The following is a 7,777-nucleotide window of genomic DNA, read 5'->3' on the forward strand; positions in this document are numbered from 1 at the left end:
GAATCCTTTCAGAACAACTTTTCCTGTAGATTTACTTACAACTTCACAGTGTTCTTCAAAGAAATCAACATGATAACCTCTATCACAGATTTGACTTATACTCAGCAGATTATGTTTAAGTCCTGAGACCAGAGCTACTTCCTTAATGATGACATTCCCAAGATTGATATTGCCATATCCCAATATTTTTCCAATGTTGTCATCTCCATAAGAAACACTTGGGTCAGCTTTCTCCACAAAGTTTGATAGCAGGGCTTTATTTCCAGTCATATGTCCTGAACATCCAATGTCCAGAACTAGGATGTTTTTCCTGTTACCCTGCAATCACAAAGACCACTAATGATTAGTTTTAAGGATCCAGACTTGCTTGGATCCTTTGGCCTTATTAAGTTTGTTAACATTTGCAACGGATTTAGCATCAAAGTTTATGTTAACATTTTTCTTATCAGAATTTACACTATCAGACTTTGAATCATAACTTACACTAGAAGGAACAATGGAAACTTTCTTTAAAGAAGGTTTTATTTGATAATAATCATAGTACAAACTATGATATTCCTTACAAGTATAAATGGAATGCCATAAACTACCACAATGAAAACAAGGATTTTGTGGCTTATATCTAACAGACTGACTCTTAACTCCTGACTTTGAAGGTAAGGAGTTTATGTTCTTATTCTTCCTGCAAAAAGAAGCCAGATGGTTAGAACTTCCACAGTTATGACACGTTTTCCTAGGAGCTTCAGGAACAGACTTATAATCATTGCTTTTATTCACACCTTCCTTTCCATTCCTATTTTTCTAGGTGATTTTACCTTGTTTGCATTCTTAACATCTTTCAGCTTATGATTAAGCTGCTTCTTAGTCATTAAGCCTATGTTTACATCAGCTGTCTTTTCCTGTTTTAGTTTGTCAGAAGTTAATTCCTTTTTAACTTCTGATTTCTCATTATCAGACTTTACAGCTACAAACTTAACAGGTCTTAACTTTGGCTTTTGTTTAACAACTACAGGCTTAATATCTTCAGTTCCTTATCATTCTTATCCTCTCCATAACCTAAGCCCTCTTTCCAGTTTTCACTACTTAACAAATTCTGAGTTGTTCTGCCAGAGTTAGTCCAAGTCCTGATAACCTCTCTTTCCTTTTCTAACTCAGTTTTTAGAGATTCATTCATTTTTAGCACTTCATCCCTAACATAAAAAGCATCATCTCTATCTTTCTGAGTTTGATGGAACATAAATTACACCTTTTCTAAGAAATCATTTCTTTTCTTAAAAATAAGATTTTCAGAAGTTAATCTTTCACATGTTAAAGTTTGTTCTCTATAACTAACAAACATGGTTTTAAGATATCTTCTCAACTCATTTATATCATCAGTATTAAAGGCATAAGTAGTTTAAGGTACCTTTGATTCAGCAGCTTCAGGACTGCTTTCAGCACTTGTCTTATCAGCATTTACCATCAAGGCATAATTCTCCTCACTTTCAGAATCTGAGGTGTCTGTCCAGCTTTTCTTCTTTGTGACAAGAGCCTTGCCTTTGTCACTCTTCACTTTCTTGCAATCAGGAGATATGTGGCCTTTCTCACCACAGTTGTAGCATTTGACATTTGTATAATCTCCTCTGTCAGACTTTCCTCCTCTGCTTTCAGATCTTCTGAAATTCTTCTTATCAGAACTTGTGCCTTTCCTGGAAAACTTCTTTCCCTTCCTGAACTTCCTGTATGCAATCTTTGTGATCCCTTTCACGATAAGAGCACACAGCTTCATCATCTCCTCATCAGCATCCATCTCAGGCAAGCTTTCAGATTTTGAGTCATCATCACTTTCAGAACTTGATAACTCAGTATCAGACTTTGTGAAGAGAGCTTTACCCTTGTCTTTCCTTGAGGTAGCTGCCTTGGGGGATTCTTCTTCAGCCTTAAGAGCAACTGTCCTTGACTTTCCACCTTTTCTCTTGCTTCTTTGTTCCATCTCAAGTTTATGAGTCTTGAGCATTCCATAAATTTCATCAAGAGTTGTTTCATCAAGATTGTAATTATCTCTTATTGTTGTTGCCTTCAAATCCCAGCATTCAGGAAGAGCTAACAGGAATTTAAGGTTTGAATCTTCAAGATCATACTCCTTATCAACCAGTGACAAATCATTCAAGAGCTTGACAAATCTATCATATAAATCAGTCAATAACTCATTAGCCTTTGAGTCAAAGTGTTCATACTCCTGAGTGAGTATTGTCTTCCTATTCTTCTTAATCGTATCAGTTCCCTGACACCTTGTTTCTAGAGCATCCCATATCTCCTTTGGAGTCTTGCAGTTTATTACCATGTTTGACATTACATTATCAATGGCACTATGCAGTAAGTGTCGTACCTTAGCATCCTTAGCAATTGATGCGATATCTTCAGCAGTGTAATCACTCTTCTCCTTTGGTACAGTCTTTGCTCCTTCACCTGCAACTATAACAGCGAGCTTGGTTGGTTTGTGAGGCCCTTCCTTGATTCTATCAAGATATTCTGGATCTGTAGCTTCCAGAAACATGGTCATCCTCACCTTCCATATGGCATATTCAGATGGTCTTAATATGGGAACTCTGATAGTCTCATATCGGCTTTGAATTTGTGTTTTAGGAGGTTCTTCAGTTTTAGTGGGCTTAGTTGGAGTTTCTGTTTCAGACATGATTGTGTTTGGATCTTAAACTGTTTTTGCGTTAACAGATAAGCTCTGATACCACTTGTTAGGTCACACACACACTGTAGAGGGGGTGAATACAGTGTATAGTACAATCAAATCGAACTTTAATAACTCAAGTAACAGAAAACAAACTTTATTGAAACAATAAACTCTGTTACAGTATGGATGAACAAATATCACGAGAGCTGCTAGGGTTACAATGAATAATCTTCTCGAATATGATAACACTTATAGTGTAAACCCTATGTCTTTGTTTATATACTACACAGTTACAAGATAATCGCTAATTGATATGGAATATAATTTTGCTTCCCAAAATATATCAATTAGATATCTTTTCTTCCAACTATTCTATTCTTCATAGAATTCCTTATTCATGCATACCTCTTCTTATGTTTGTCTCGATCTTCTTTCCTTTAATCAGCTGCTGTCCTTATCTGAACGTCCTTCAGTACTTAAGTACTGATATCCATCTTTTGATGATTATCTCCTGATAATATAAGTACTGATATCCTTAAGTCCTGACTTCCAGTAAGTACTGATTTATCCTGTTTAAATAAGATCTGAAAACTAAACATAAATCATATTAGCCATGATATTATCAAATATATCTAACATCATTCCTTTTCTTATAAGCAAGATTTTCAGAAGTTAATCTTTCACATGTTAAAGTTTGATCTCTATAGCTAATAAACATGGTTTTAAGATATAATTTCAACTCAGTAATATCATCAGTATTAAAGGCATAAGTTGTTTGAGGTACCTTTAATTCAGCAGTTTCAGGGCTGCCATCAATATTTGCTATCAAGGCATAGTTCTCCTCATCTTCAGAATCTGAAGTGTCTGTCCATCTTTTCTTCTTTGTGACAAGTGCTTTGCCTTTGTCACTTTTTCCTTTCTTGCAGTCAGGAGATATGTGGCCTTTCTCACCACAATTGTAGCATTTGACATTTGAGTAATCTCCTCTGTCAGACTTTCCTCCTCTGCCTTCAGATTTTCTGAAACTCTTCTTATCAGTACTCACCCCTTTCCTGGAAAATTTCTTTCCCCTTCCGAGTTTTCTGTAGGCAATCTTTATAATACCCTTCACCATAAAAGCACACAATTTTATCATCTACTTCAGATAAACTTTCAGTTTCTGAATCATCATCATCAGAACTTAATGATTCTGAATCAGACTTTATGATGAAAGCCTTTCCTTTGCCTTTCTTTGAGACAACCACTTTGGGGAATTCCTCCTCAGCCTTAAGAGCAATTGTCCTTGACTTTCTCCCTTGTCTTTTGCTTCTTTGATCCATCTCAAGTTCATAAGTCTTGAGCATACCATAAATTTCATCAAGAGTGGTTTCATCAAGAGCATAGTTGTCTCTTATAATAGTAGCCTTCAAATCCCAACTTTCAGGAAGAGCTAAAAGGAATTTTAGATTTGAATCTTCAAGATCATATTCCTTGTCCACCAGTGACATATCATTCAAGAGTTTGACAAACCTGTCATATAAGTCAGTTAATGACTCATTACTTTTTAAGTCAAAGTGCTCATACTCTTGAGTGAGTATAGTCCTCTTGTTCTTCTTGATTACATCAGTTCCCTGGCATCTTGTCTCCAAAGCATTCCATATCTCCTCTGCAGTCTTGCAATGAATTACCCTATTTGACATGACATTATCAATGGCACTATGCAGCAAATGCCTTACCTTTGCATCCACTACACCATATATGGCCTATCGCAACCCCCTCCCTAAAGAATGTTACCTAAAATGTTACCTTAGATAGGATAGTTATGAGCTAATTTAACATTGTTTTTTTATGTTACCTTAGCCAAAGGCAAGGCGGTACATTAGCTACAAAGTGTTACAGCTTCAAACATATTTGTGAAAGTGTTACCTTAGAGTATTAAAATATAAATATAATATTTCCTTAAGAGATTAAATATTAATTTAAATTTGAATAGGGAGATACATGATACATGAATATTTTATGTAGATTTTTTAAAAAAAAATCAAAATAATAATTTCAAAAGTAATATATTTTAAATATATATATGTAATATGAATTGAAAGTAAAAATAAAATAACTAGTGTAGATATTAACATGAGGACTACACTCAAATTTTCGAAATAAAAAATATTACAAATGTGACAGGAATTTATATAAAAAATAAAATATAAAAAGAGTATAACCATTTAAATATTATTTATTACAAAATATTTTTGTTTTGCTCCCAGATAGTCCAAATTATGGGCTTGGGCTTGTAATTTTCAGACTCGGGCTTCTAATTTTCAGACCGGGGAATTTTTGGGAAAAAGCCGCCCAAAATTTTCCAGAGAGTTCAAAAATTTGGCTAAGGCCGCTAAACACTCCCTCTTATTCTTTCTACCCAGACTGCTGAACACCCCCTCCTCTAAACAATCTCTCTTCCCACATTATCTCTCTCACTCTCTCTCTCTCTCACCACTCGCTACCACCATCTCTTGGTGTCACATACTCTCCTTAGTAAGTAATTAAGGTTTCATTTCAAATTAGGGTTAATTGGGTTTCATCTCAAATTAGGGCTAATTGGGTTTCATCTCAAATTAGGGCTTCTTCATTTTATTTCGGGTCTTCTTCATTTTCAGCCTTTGATTTAAGGTATTTTCGATTTATGATTCTCTCTATAGTTTCGTTATTTAGTGGATAAATGTTGTTTGTTTATTTTTATTTTTTTATTTTTTAATTTTATTTTAAATTTTGTTGTGAGAATTTATATATGTCGGTTTTAAATCTATTTTGTTGTGATATTTTCAATTTTGTTGTGATATCTTTTTTATAATTGTGTTTATGTATTGCTTATGTGCCTCACTGCTACTCTGTTTTCTAATTCATATATAATGTGTGTGTTTTTTTTAATCAGAACAAAGCAGGAGAGATGATTTAGAATCACTTGGATATGTTCTCATGTATTTCTAAGAGGAAGGTAGCTATGTTTTTTTGTTGATTACACCTATAACTGCAACAATACTTATCTTTTTGTTAAGCATATGTTTTTGTGTATTCTGTAGACTCCCTTGGCAGGGACTCAAGGCAGGAAACAAGAAACAAAAGTATGAAAAGATTAGTTGGTTATATTTGGATCGAGTTAGTACCTAAAACTTCATTATAAGTTGATGTTTATTTTATTTCATGTTCTGATTTTGAAAAGTTTACCAAAACTAAGCAAGTCAGATTAAACTGAGTGTTTATCAGAACTTGTAGCATATAAAATATAGATACTATTAGGAGCCGCATAATTTGCAATTATTTTGAACATAACTAATTTATTAAACAAAGAATATTTTAGGTAAAAACATTAATATATTTAGAAAATTCCCCATTTATCGAAAGCAAGTGCTTAAGATGTAGCACTATGCCGATAGCTACAAGATTTATACTATTCACAAAGTTTGAACTAAACCAATCTTTACAATATTACCCAAAGGATACTCTCTACAGTTTTATAGATAACACAAAAATCAGCTATAGCTGCTTGCTGCCTGAATCTGAAGCTTTTTATCAAACTCTGTTTCCGGAATTACGTCTTGTTCAGAACAAGAGCAAGATTCCGTAGCTCCTTAAATGCATGCATTGTTTCTGCATCAAATCCTCCAGCAAATTGCATCAAGAGGGAATATAAACATGAACAGAATATCACGTAGTTGATTACCTTAACCTAAAATTTGCTTAGGAAAAACTTCAGATCATCTATACTCTGACCTGGTATTACTTTTCTATATTATTTTTACAGTTCTGGTTTTACTGTTAAATCATTCATTTACTGTATTATGAGGCTTGTCTATAATAATATTATCATTGATAATTGACCAACCTGATAAATTCGGAAAGCAAATCTCACACCCTGAAGAAGCATATAGTCCATAGAAGAATCTTTCTCTGATGTTCCTTTAGTGTGGAGTTCTGTTGCGACCCTCTTCATGTATTTCTTTGCAAGCTTAACGGATCCAAATTTTATCTGCAGTGACAGACATTTAGATATCAGCAAGAGTGTAAGACTGGGGTTAATAAAAAATTGTCCTAACAAGTTACAACAGGGAGTTTTTAAGCTAAAATTTTGACATGGCATATCTATGGATTCCCCTGCTCCTTGTTGCTTAATATATGTCAATGAACTTCTAACAGCTGTGCTCCAGGAGAATGAATAAAGTATTTATATACAGTTCTTTTATGAAACTTCCTTTGCATAAATATATAAAATATTAATGATAAATGATGATCAACACAACTATATTACCTAGATTATATGAAAACCCGTTAACAGACAGGAGACATGAATGGAGGAAAAAATCCGGTCAAAATCCCCCAAATTCCGTTAATACTAAAAAGCCTAAATAATTTATTGGTATGCAATATATAGAAAACCAAACCACTTAGAAATAAACTGCAACAAAATGAAGTTTCTACTCTATTGTATTTTATAACTCTGTTCCTGTCACTCGGAGTTCTTATAAACAAAGACTTTCGTTACTCTAGATATCAACTTGTGCTCAAGTTGCAGTTAGTCTTCAATCTAAAATAGAAGAGACTTCTATCTATATTAGGAGGTGGATAGCACAGGGGTAGGGAGGATGATAGCAAGCTAGGCTATGCTCGGGAAATACATCATCTAGTTTCTCATGGGTGGAAATCATGTGACTGGCTAACAACCAGCTACAGAATGAAAGCTAAATGTTTTCTAATTTACCAGGTATCTGGTCTTACACACATGTGTTTTGATTTATTTTGTAGCATTATCAATGGCTTCTAGATTAGTTGGTTGTCATCATGAGGAGCTGAAGTTAGATTTGTCTACGAGTGAAATCCAGACTGAAAAGGCTAGTGTAACTAAAAAATTGATATTGCAGCAGGTACACCCATACATCCCTTCCATAAACTGTCTCTTTATTACATATGTTTGAGAGATGCTAGTGCATACTCTGTGCTAGCAATCATAAGTGTACTGTACTAAGTACCACCATATCGTACCTACATCTGGTGAATGTTTAAAATCCTAGTCCGGTCATTATAACATAGCCATATCAGTGCATTTTGTTAGGCAATTGATAAGAGTGATGTATT

At 34.1% G+C, this 7,777-nt stretch overlaps 1 long non-coding RNA gene across 1 annotated transcript; it reads left to right on the forward strand.

The window, feature by feature from the left end:
- Positions 1–5,597: 5,597 nt before the first annotated feature.
- LOC141721821 (uncharacterized) lies at positions 5,598–7,568 on the forward strand. The gene is made up of 3 exons (XR_012574909.1): positions 5,598–5,642; positions 5,728–5,803; positions 7,448–7,568. It is a non-coding gene; the product is annotated as an uncharacterized LOC141721821 (long non-coding RNA).
- Positions 7,569–7,777: the final 209 nt, after the last annotated feature.

This window comes from Apium graveolens, chromosome 4 (genome assembly GCF_009905375.1).
Source record: "Apium graveolens cultivar Ventura chromosome 4, ASM990537v1, whole genome shotgun sequence".
Lineage (NCBI taxonomy): Eukaryota > Viridiplantae > Streptophyta > Magnoliopsida > Apiales > Apiaceae > Apium > Apium graveolens.